Source organism: Amia ocellicauda, chromosome 5 (genome assembly GCF_036373705.1).
Source record: "Amia ocellicauda isolate fAmiCal2 chromosome 5, fAmiCal2.hap1, whole genome shotgun sequence".
Taxonomy (NCBI): domain Eukaryota; kingdom Metazoa; phylum Chordata; class Actinopteri; order Amiiformes; family Amiidae; genus Amia; species Amia ocellicauda.
In genome coordinates this window covers 49951809-49964781 of record NC_089854.1, presented here as the reverse complement: position 1 = coordinate 49964781, position 12973 = coordinate 49951809, and the positions used below count along the sequence as shown (strand labels likewise).

General features: G+C 40.3%; 1 protein-coding gene across 7 annotated transcripts in view; it reads right to left on the bottom strand.

The window, feature by feature from the left end:
• Window positions 1-12973, bottom strand: part of plekha5 (pleckstrin homology domain containing, family A member 5) — a 238727-nt gene that overhangs the window by 169682 nt on the left and 56072 nt on the right. The gene's annotated exons all lie outside the window — the stretch shown is intronic.

Here is a 12973-nt window from a genome sequence, read left to right as displayed (position 1 = left end):
CACTTTGCTTGTGACTGTTGCAGTGTTCAGATAATAGAAGAGCTGTTAGATTAAGTTTATGGAACCAGAGGCAGTTTTAGTAATTGCACTCTAATGAGAAATTAATTTTTAAAACCATTTCAGAAGAGTTTTGTATGCATATATTTTATATTCATAAGTGTCCATTTGCAGGATTGTATTTTCAAATAAAAATTCTATCCAAAGTCAAATCAAACATCAATGTACAGTGAAGGAAAAAAGTATTTGATCCCCTGCTGATTTTGTACATTTGCCCACTGACAAAGAAATGATCAGTCTATAATTTTAATGGTAGGTGTATTTTAACAGTGAGACAGAATAACAAAAAAATTCAGAAAAACGCATTTCAAAAAAGTTATAAATTGATTTGCATGTTAAGGAGGGAAATAAGTATTTGATCCTATCAATCAGCAAGATTTCTGGATCCCAGGTGTCTTTTATACAGGTAACGAGCTGAGTTTAGGAGCACTCTCTTAAAGGGAGAGCTTCTAATCTCAGCTTGTTACCTGTATAAAAGACACCTGTCCACAGAAGCAATCAATCAATCAGATTCCAAACTCTCCACCATGGCCAAGACCAAAGAGCTGTCCAAGGATGTCAGGGACAAGATTGTAGACCTACACAAGGCTGGATTGGGCTACAAGACCATCGCCAAGCAGCTTGGTGAGAAGGTGACAACAGTTGGTGCGATTATTCGCAAATGGAAGAAACACAAAATAACTGTCAGTCTCCCTCGGTCTGGGGCTCCATGCAAGATCTCACCTCGTGGAGTTTCAATGATCATGAGAACGGTGAGGAATCAGCCCAGAACTACACGGGAGGATCTTGTTAATGATCTCAAGGCAGCTGGGACCATAGTCACCAAAAAAACAATTGGTAACACACTACACTGTGAAGGACTGAAATCCTGCAGCGCCCGCAAGGCCCCCCTGCTCAAGAAAGCACATGTACAGGCCCGTCTGAAGTTTGCCAATGAACATCTGAATGATTCAGAGGAGAACTGGGTGAAAGTGTTGTGGTCAGATGAGACAAAAATCGAGCTCTTTGGCATCAACTCAACTTGCCGTGTTTGGAGGAGGAGGAATGACCCCAAGAACACCATCCCCACCGTCAAACATGGAGGTGGAAACATTATGCTTTGGGGGTGTTTTTCTGCTAAGGGGAAAGGACAACTGCACCGCATCAAAGGGACGATGGACGGGGCCATGTACCGTCAAATCTTGGGTGAGAACCTCCTTCCCTCAGCCAGGGCATTGAAAATGGGTCGTGAATGGGTATTCCAGCATGACAATGACCCAAAACACACAGCCAAGGCAACAAAGGAGTGGCTCAAGAAGAAGCACATTAAGGTCCTGGAGTGGCCTAGCCAGTCTACAGACCATAATCCCATAGAAAATCTGTGGAGGGAGCTGAAGGTTCGAGTTGCCAAACGTCAGCCTCGAAACCTTAATGACTTGGAGAGGATCTGCAAAGAGGAGTGGGACAAAATCTCTCCTGAGATGAGTGCAAACCTGGTGGCCAACTACAAGAAACGTCTGACCTCTGTGTTTGCCAACAAGGGTTTTGCCACCAAGTACTAAGTCGAAGGGGTCAAATACTTATTTCCCTCATTAACATGCAAATCAATTTATAACTTTTTTGAAATGCGTTTTTCTGGATTTTTTTGTTGTTATTCTGTCTCTCACTGTTAAAATACACCTACCATTAAAATTATAGACTGATCATTTCTTTGTCAGTGGGCAAATGTACAAATTCCACAGGGGATCAAATACTTTTTTCCCTCACTGGATATGAAGAATCTCAAATAAATGGATAAGTCTAACATGTAATTAAAATGTTGACAAATTTCAACAGCTAAAAGTTAAGTTAAAATTTAATTTTGCCAATTAGGCTAGCTCAAAGTTCCCAGACTACTATATCTAACAATACAAAAGTCTTATCTCCTTACAAGTACCCTACAAAGCAGATGAAAAAAATAAAACGTTCAAACGCAACCACCATACACAGTCTGCAGCAGCCAAGCTATTATGGTGAAAGCTCGTTGCCATTCACATTCATGGCAACTGAGGAAAATAAGCTTAAGGGTCAGTCAAGCATGGAGAGGGAGAGCGAGAGAGAGGGACAGGTAGCAGGTAGAAATGTGCACATCTAATGGGAATGCAGAAAGTAAGTCAGACTCATTACTTTACACAATACTCAGGCAAGGAGGAGGGATGCAATGGAATTCCAATGGTGATATGTGTAAAACCTCTGTCCTCCGCTGTTATTCACAAGAGGAGGGCAATTTATTCAGACATTGCTGCTCCAGTGCATTCAAAAACACTCACCCTATTACCCCCGAATACCACAGGCAGTGAAAAGGAGCAGAGATAGAAGTAACAGTTAAAGAATGAGGTTCTTGCAAAACTGGAAATCCACTACTAAATGTCAGTAAGGAGAATGCAAGAAAAAGTGTGACCCCCCTCAGATACAACATGTAGACACATCTAGCAGCCCACAATATATTCATAATGTCATTCAAATGAGACTGACTAAAATTGAATGAATGAATGAATTCTAAATGAATACTGGTTGCAAGCCCCCAGTACATCTTCTAGTAGCTGGCTGCTGCTAAGTAAATGACCACTGCATTTACAGAAGCACGGCAGTAAAATGCCTTGGGTACCTTACTCCTGACAAGAGGCAACATAATATAAGATCACCACCCCGATGCCCAAAGGCAACCTAGTCACTTAGAGGGAAGCCTGACTCTGTAGAGAAATAGCTTCGAAGTCCAGTTCAAAACATCAAACCATGAATCACAAAAGTCTTTGGTAGCACAGCCACTCACACTATGAATGCCCATTTAAGATTATAAAGTATAAAAAACACAACAGATAAGGTATTTATCACTATCATCATCATGAATTCAAAAACTTTAAAAAAGGGTTAGGTTCAATTGTCCAACTCTTAAACAGTTTAGATTGAAGAACCTGGGGAGAAAACTGCATTCGGGATGAGGACATCAGAACGCACAGGTTCACGTAAACCTCACAGTTCGCATTTTGTAGCTCTGTGACTGTGTAATCTGTAATGGCCTGTAAAGCACAATTAGGGCTGTGCAATATGACGATATACATCGTGTGACAATAGAAAAATACCTATTGTTCCATATTATGCTCTATCGTTTATGTTGCATCACAAATCCCACTGTTTATGGCAATATTTTTCATCATTTGGATGACGCATTGTATTCTTCCCGGTTCTTCCACACGTGCCGGATGCAGGTAAGAAATGCACATTAAAACAACAAAAATAAACATGGAGGAGAGTGAACATTACACAGAATAACCAAAATAACCAAAAGATACTTTAATGCACAAGCGCACACGTTCCACCCCACTCTCGTCACCGGGCTAAACTCGATCTGCAAGCATCCCTAACCCCCGCTAACTTAGACGTATATAATTTGTATAAAATTAAAGAATAATAAAGTTTGTAAGCATTTTAATAAATTGGAAAGCAATGCAAACAGATGCAGAAAGTTTCATTTACTTTATTAAGATGGTGAAGTGGTACAACAGTTATAAACCTGGATGTGGTAAATCTACCTCAATCTATACCATTTTACAGCACGTGTTGTGTGATTACTATTACTTGTGTTACTGTTATGTGACAGTAAATCATACTGTGTATACACTCACCTAAAGGATTATTAGGAACACCATACTAATACTGTGTTTGACCCCCTTTCGCCTTCAGAACTGCCTTAATTCTACGTGGCATTGATTCAACAAGGTGCTGAAAGCATTCTTTAGAAATGTTGGCCCATATTGATAGGATAGCATCTTGCAGTTGATGGAGATTTGTGGGATGCACATCCAGGGCACGAAGCTCCCGTTCCACCACATCCCAAAGATGCTCTATTGGGTTGAGATCTGGTGACTGTGGGGGCCAGTTTAGTACAGTGAACTCATTGTCATGTTCAAGAAACCAATTTGAAATGATTCGACCTTTGTGACATGGTGCATTATCCTGCTGGAAGTAGCCATCAGAGGATGGGTACATGGTGGTCATAAAGGGATGGACATGGTCAGAAACAATGCTCAGGTAGGCCGTGGCATTTAAACGATGCCCAATTGGCACTAAGGGGCCTAAAGTGTGCCAAGAAAACATCCCCCACACCATTACACCACCACCACCAGCCTGCACAGTGGTAACAAGGCATGATGGATCCATGTTCTCATTCTGTTTATGCCAAATTCTGACTCTACCATCTGAATGTCTCAACAGAAATCGAGACTCATCAGACCAGGCAACATTTTTCCAGTCTTCAACTGTCCAATTTTGGTGAGCTTGTGCAAATTGTAGCCTCTTTTTCTTATTTGTAGTGGAGATGAGTGGTACCCGGTGGGGTCTTCTGCTGTTGTAGCCCATCCGCCTCAAGGTTGTACGTGTTGTGGCTTCACAAATGCTTTGCTGCATACCTCGGTTGTAACGAGTGGTTATTTCAGTCAAAGTTGCTCTTCTATCAGCTTGAATCAGTCGGCCCATTCTCCTCTGACCTCTAGCATCAACAAGGCATTTTCGCCCACAGGACTGCCGCATACTGGATGTTTTTCCCTTTTCACACCATTCTTTGTAAACCCTAGAAATGGTTGTGTGTGAAAATCCCAGTAACAGCAGATTGTGAAATACTCAGACCGGCCCGTCTGGCACCAACAACCATGCCACGCTCAAAATTGCTTAAATCACCTTTCTTTCCCATTCAGACATTCAGTTTGGAGTTCAGGAGATTGTCTTGACCAGGACCACACCCCTAAATGCATTGAAGCAACTGCCATGTGATTGGTTGGTTAGATAATTGCATTAATGAGAAATTGAACAGGTGTTCCTAATAATCCTTTAGGTGAGTGTACATCTCCATATACGATATACACATACACACCAATCAGCCATAACATTATGACCACTTGCCTAATATTGTGTAGGTCCCCCTTTTGCCGCCAAAACAGCCCTGACCTGTCGAGACATTGATTCCACTAGACCTCTGAAGGTGTGCTGTGGTATCTGGCACCAACACGTCAGCAGAAGATCCTTTAAGTCCTGTAAGTTGCGAGGTGGGGCCTCCAAGAATCGGACTTGTTTGTTCAGCACATCCCACAGATGCTCGATTGGATTGAGATCTGGGGAATTTGGAGGCCAAGTCAACACCTTGAACTCGTGAATCATCAGAGCAGGCCACCTTCTTCCATTGCTCCGTGATTCAGTTCTGATGCTCACGTGCCCATTGTAGGCGCTTTCGGCAGTGGACAGGGGTCAGCATGGGCACCCTGACTGGTCTGCCTAATATATCCCACCCACTGACAGGTGCGCCATGATAAAAGATATTATCAGTGTTATTCACTTCACCTGTCAGTGGTCATAAGGTTATGGCTGATCAGTGTATATATATCCCATATATAACACACATAATAGTAATCACACAACACTTGTGCTGTAATGTGTTGCATTCTGCATTTTACCATGACAGCCTGCATGTGGTATTTATTAGTTTTGCATATTTAATGATTAACGAAATACTTGTAGTTTGAATGTCTTTGGTCTTATTTTGTAGCTTGACTGGATAAAAACAAGAAAGAGATATATCATCTATTGCCCAAACTTCTAAAAATAGAGATATTATTTTTAAGTCATATCGCCCAGCCCTAAGTACAATAAATAAATACAATTATTTTGTGATCATTATGAAAACTTGTATCTTGGGATCACATTATTACCCTTCCATTACATTTATGAGACTTATTCTAAAATAAATTAATTTGTGATCGCATCCGTTGGTCTCACTGAGCCACCATAATATTCCATATTTAATGACAAGTGGATGATCTGTGTTAAATGTGTGTATTGACAGGATCGTTACCACCCTATCCCATTCACAAACTCAACTATACTGCTCTACATTGTAGCCCTTCCATGTAATAAAATGCTTTCTAAACTGACCTCCCAGGTCTGTATTTCTTATGTTTCAACAAAAACAAACAAGACCTACTAAACTAAAACTTAAAAGGAAAATGAATAATTTCTTAAGTGTTTCAGAGAACCAAAACAAGAAACCAAAGAACAGAACTGTAACTCTGGATGCGTCTGTTTATTTCAGGATGTTGATAGTACTGTACCATCACAGACATCACTGTGCACAAGAGCTAAAAGCTAGCATTAGCTTTTACATTCACTTCCATTTCAAAGAAAAACATTCCCAACAGCTGTGCCTACCATCTCAGGAGACAAAGACAGACGGTTTTAAGATGAATGTGGCTTAAAACGCTCTTGGAGTCAAAAGAGTTCTCATAGTAAAGCTATGGAAATACATATGTTATGGAACAAATATTTTATGAATATTAAGATTCATAAAAAAACATAACATAAAAAACTAACAGCTGTTGCCTATGCTGAACAATGTGAGGAAAATGCATATTTTATATAGACAAAGCCTACAAAACTGTGTAACCTGTGCATTCTCATTACCTTTATATGGACTTGGAGCTCAGTAAATACTGTTTAGAAATACTATTTCACATGCAGTGTTTCAGTGGCAAGTTCTATGAACATGGTCAAGACAATTGCACAAATGTGAATTTTGCAGGGGGTTTTGTTGTTTTAATTTGAACAGTTACATTTATTTAAAAAAAGATGTACTTCACAAAAAAAAAAAAGATCTGCACTTGCATGCTGCATAAGAGACAAAATATACCTTGAGGTAAACAAAACAAAAATAAATCTTTGTTCTGTTGCACTGACAAACAGCATACTGCTAACATAACACTATAAAACTACAGCTTTGACACAACATGTGCATCGTGGAGTCTAAAACAGCAAAGAAAGAGAGGCTAGGATATAAAAGTGTCAGTTCTGCCAGTTTTTCTATATTTGTGGTGCCTGCTGAGCTGCGTCAGCACACTTGGGAACATCTGAGGGAATACGGTTTGGCCTGTTACGGATTGTACTTCTGCTTCACCTTCATAAATAAACACTATAAAGTTAAATGTTAGTCTTAAATGTTGCAAAACACTGAAGACACAAAGACAAAGTCCTGTATTGCTGTTCTCTCAGAGACTTGCGGACACCTTCCTGGCCGTGGAAGGAAGGCCCCCAATACTGTAGTGTTTGTTAATCTCTCAATTTTCACTACAGCTGTAAACTGCTGTGCCTTTTCCCAGATACCAGCAAGTGGTTTTGTTTTTTATAAATCTGCCTGGAGGAGTCCAGGGAGAAAAAAAGCCCTGTATAATAACTTGGACAAATTTTACTAAACCTATTCAAGTAATTAGGGGTTTTCCTTGAGCAGCCTAGTGTGTGTGTGTGTGTGTGTGTGTGTGTGTGTGTGTGTGTGTGTGTGTGAGTGCATGAGAGAAACATATGCAAATAAAATGTGTTTATTTTTTAGCCTCAACAACGAAGATTACAAGAGCAGACTGTTGCCTAGTGTAAAAAAAAAAAAAAAAAAAAAAATAGTAATAGTAGGCTGCAATCCAAAAGTATACATCATGCTACTTATTAACACAAATAACAGCAAAGGAATTAAAAAGGTGTGAAACGATACTGGCATTCAATCTGTGATGAGAGAGTTGCATCAAGCACTTAAAAAGACTTGATAGACGAGAACCCAGTGAAAGAGACGAGTTGATTGCAACCAGCAGGGGGAGCTTTGAGAGAACAAGAATGCACAGGCTACGCTACGCAAGACAAGCCTAGAGCACCATTCTCTCCGAATTCAAACGTTTCATTTTCAGACAACTCTTGGAAAAAAAGAAAGCTTATGATATTGCTGCCGATGATATGCTATTCATAAGTTTTTCAAACAAAAAAACTGATGTAACACTAATGTAAGCAAAAAAAGACATTTGCAAATAAGAACTCAAATTAGCTTTGTGACTCATCTTTAGTTTTTTCTTATTCGGGATCTATCTGTTGCTATCTTTACAGGAGTCAATACAGCATCGGAAAATCTTTCATGGGATATATACAATTCAAGTGTTGTAGTGTTTAAAACTAGCCTGTTTTGGTGAAGTGTCTCAGAGGTCTGATAGATAGCTAGATAGTTTAAATCTGAGCAGGGAGGTCCATACACGCTATACACACGTTTATATGTACACACATATAACACATTATATAGACTCCGTTCCTGGATGAATATAAATAACTTGGCAGACAGATAAATAACCAGAGTAAACAAAAAGGATTATTAAAAAAAAAAAAAAAAAAAATACAGATTGTAGCCTGATGATACATGATGGTGATAAATTACTGAGCCACGTCCACATTTTAAATATTGAACCCAATACAGTTGCAGGAGTCTCAAGTGCTTTGGTTGTGTAGCAAAGTGTCAGAAAAGGTTTTATACTTCCAGTTAATGGATTTATTTAAACAAAAAATAAAATTAAGAATGGCTAAACCATACACTACCATTCAAAAGTTCGAGGTCACTTAGAAATGTCATTGTTTTTGAAAGAAAAGCACATTTTTTGTCCATTAAAATAACATCAAATTGATCAGAAATACAGTGTAGACATTGTTAATGTTGTAAATGACTATTGTAGCTGGAAATGGCTGATTTGTAATGGAATATCTACATAGGCGTACAGACGCCCATTATCAGCAACTATCAGTCCTGTGTTCCAATGGCACGTTGTGTTTGCTAATCCAAGTTTATCATTTTAAAAGGCTAATTGATCATTAGAAAACCCTTTTGCAATTATGTTAGCACAGCTGAACTGTTGTGCTGATTAAAGAATCAATTCAATTTTTACCCTCAGCACTCCCCCGTTACAGTCAGCACCCCCCCCACTGCTGTCGCACATTTTTACAGAGTCAGCCTACCCGCTCTCAAATGTTTTCACCGTTAGCACGCCCCCACTCTCGCACGATTTTAACGTTAGCAAACCACCAAAGGTCCTCCTCCCTCCACCACCATCCTTTGGTACATGGGGGTCCTCAGCCAAAATCTGGGCAGCAAAGGGGTCCCTGGGTCAAAAAATTTGCGAACCCCTGCATTAGAGTGTCTAGTTTGAGAAACAGATGCCTCACAGGTCACAACTGGCCACTTAATTAAATAGTACCGGCAAAACACCAGTCTCAATGTCAACAGTGAAGAGGTGACTCCAGGATGCTGGCCTTCTAGGCAGAGTTGCTAGACACTCAGACTGGCCAATAAAAATAAAAGATTAAGATGGGAAAAAGAACACAGATACTGGGCAGAGGAAGACTGGAAAAAATTGTCATGGACAGACTAATCTACGTTTGAGGTGTTCGGATCACAAAAGAACATTTGTGAGATGCAGACCAAATGAAAAGATGCTGGAGGAGTGCTTGAAACCATCTGTCAAGCATGGTGGAAGCAATGTGATGGTCTGGGGGTGCTTTGGTGGTGGTAAAGTGGGCGATTTGTACAGGGTAAAAGGGATCTTGAAGAAGGAAGGCTATCACTCCATTTTGCAAAGCCATGCCATACCCTGTGGATGGTGCTTGATTGGAGCCAATTTCCTCCTACAACAGGACAATGGCCCAAAGCACAGCTCCAAACTATGCAAGAACTATTTAGGGAAGAAGCAGTCAGCTGGCATTCTGCCTATAATGGAGTGGCCAGCACAGTCGGATCTCAACCCTATTGAGCTGTTGTGGGATTAGCTTGACCATATATTACGTAAGAAGTGCCCATCAAGCCAATCCAACTTGTGGGAGGTGCTTCAGGAAGCATGGGGTGAAATCTCTTCAGATTACCTCAGCAAACTGACAACTAGAATGCCAAAGGTCTGCAAGGCTGTAATTGCTGCAAATGGAGGATTCTTTGACAAAAGCAAAGATTGAAGGACACAATTATTTCAATTAAAAATAATTCCTTTCTAACCTTGTCAATGACTATATTTCCTATTCATTTTGCTATATTTCCTATTCAAACTAATTTCATGTATGTTTTCATGGAAAACAAGGACATTTCTAAATGACCCCAAACTTTTGAATGGTAGTGCATATAAAATTCAATCCGTATCAACTTATAATTAAACATTCCCTGAACTTTCAGAAGCAGATATTTGTATAACAATGACTAAGGTATGACTTTCAAAACCATCTGCTCTTCAGAATAACCTCCAGAGCCTTCCTGAATGAAATAATTTACTACTTCAATGCAACACTGAAAATTACATTTAGATAACAGGCAGAATACCCCTTTGCAGAAAGAAAACTATGGAAATCTCCCAGTCAGTGCTTTCTTGCAGCTTTGCAGGTTTTTTGTTACAACACACATAAGAGTCAGGGTTAAGTATGTCCAGTCCTTAACATGCAGTTGGGGCTCTCTTTATTTAACTTACTGTAGGCACTTCTATATTTAAACTGAGGAGTCTCATATTCCTGTTAAATTCTTTTCCCAAGTAGAGTGAGCAATTTAAGAGGGGGGGGGGGAAATAGAAACCCATTGAATTAAATAAGAAAAATATGTACAATTTATTTTGAATGTCCCTGGGAAAAGAAAAGGTAAAATAGCTGTAAATTGTGCACTGATGAATTGAAAATGTCAGAATTCCAAATCTGAATGTGTAAATGCCTGGCTACCAAGGGACTAGATCCCACCAGCACAGTCTGAATGGCAGACCAGAACACAAAAAATGTTCCTCTCTAGCTTCACATGCTGTAGCCTATATTAAATTCTAGAAAACTGTCTACATCCGTTAAAACTGCCTTGTATTTTAATAAGAGGTCCAAGTTGTCTTAATCATTTGTTTATTTTATTTTGGGAATCATTGCTCTAGGTTTTAATCTCAATGAATTTGCTTTCAGTGGCACATTTATTTCCCTGTTTGTTAACTTTTTTTGTATCCGTTAGGCTGATTTGAGAAGTTTAAAATAGACTGCCATCTTCATGGAGCAGAAAACCTTATTCTGAGCAATAGTTCAGGCATAAGGCCACAATTAATGCTGCCAAGAACCAGTGCTGCAAAGGTGCTGTAATACGAATCACAGTAGCTGGGATCAGAAGAGATGCATCTCAGACTAACAGATCCCTGTTATGTACACTCACCTAAAGGATTATTAGGAACACCTGTTCAATTTCTCATTAATGCAATTATCTAACCAACCAATCACATGGCAGTTGCTTCAATGCATTTAGGGGTGTGGTCCTGGTCAAGACAATCTCCTGAACTCCAAACTGAATGTCTGAATGGGAAAGAAAGGTGATTTAAGCAATTTTGAGCGTGGCATGGTTGTTGGTGCCAGACGGGCCGGTCTGAGTATTTCACAATCTGCTCAGCTACTGGGATTTTCACGCACAACCATTTCTAGGGTTTACAAAGAATGGTGTGAAAAGGGAAAAACATCCAGTATGCGGCAGTCCTGTGGGCGAAAATGCCTTGTTGATGCTAGAGGTCAGAGGAGAATGGGCCGACTGATTCAAGCTGATAGAAGAGCAACGTTGACTGAAATAACCACTCGTTACAACCGAGGAATGCAGCAAAGCATTTGTGAAGCCACAACACGTACAACCTTGAGGCAGATGGGCTACAACAGCAGAAGACCCCACCGGGTACCACTCATCTCCACTACAAATAGGAAAAAGAGGCTACAATTTGCACAAGCTCACCAAAATTGGACAGTTGAAGACTGGAAAAATGTTGCCTGGTCTGATGAGTCTCGATTTCTGTTGAGACATTCAGATGGTAGAGTCAGAATCTGGTGTAAACAGAATGAGAACATGGATCCATCATGCCTTGTTACCACTGTGCAGGCTGCTGGTGGTGGTGTAATGGTGTGGGGGATGTTTTCTTGGCACACTTTAGGCCCCTTAGTGCCAATTGGGCATCGTTTAAATGCCACGGCCTACCTGAGCATTGTTTCTCACCATGTCCATCCCTTTATGACCACCATGTACCCATCCTCTGATGGCTACTTCCAGCAGGATAATGCACCATGTCACAAAGGTCGAATCATTTCAAATTGGTTTCTTGAACATGACAATGAGTTCACTGTACTAAACTGGCCCCCACAGTCACCAGATCTCAACCCAATAGAGCATCTTTGGGATGTGGTGGAACGGGAGCTTCGTGCCCTGGATGTGCATCCCACAAATCTCCGTCAACTGCAAGATGCTATCCTATCAATATGGGCCAACATTTCTAAAGAATGCTTTCAGCACCTTGTTGAATCAATGCCACGTAGAATTAAGGCAGTTCTGAAGGCGAAAGGGGGTCAAACACAGTATTAGTATGGTGTTCCTAATAATCCTTTAGGTGAGTGTATAATATAATAAAGCTGTTCAACTCCACACTGCAATAGGCCAGCAGTCTGTAAAGCACTGGCAAATGTTAAACACCCATAATTCCATTGGTACAGGTTTCAAACTCTGGCACAGATCATTGAGTACAGGAAGCTTATATTTATTTAAAAAATGTAGGGGGGGTACTTTTTGAGTGACCATGACCTAGATTTAGCCATAAGAGACACTCAACCCCGCCCCCTCCCCCTGCACCAATGAGACCAAATCAGAAAAACTACACACAAACATGGGTATGCATCATATATTAATATTTTAACATTTGCAGGTCCAAGTGGCAGTGATGCATTTCTCGAATGACTGGTTTATTGAACAGAGCAACTTACAAACATCAATAGCATCATACTCTACTTTGCAGCATCTCACAGAAAACCCCTTTGCGGGCTGGGCAACCCTGTATTTAAGCCCTTAGCTAGGCTATCCCACCGCTGTCCCCACACCAACCAATCAGGAGCAAGCAGCATCAGTTAACACTGCATGCATGTTTCAGATCGGGAGACCTCATATAAACTGATATGGACATATTTGGCTCCACAAAAGTAATAACACTTACAGATTATTAAGCAGATACCCTCACAGACCCCTGGCATGTTACAATGTTTAAAGACTGGAATGCACTTTACAGCATTCTGAAATTAGATACTCTGT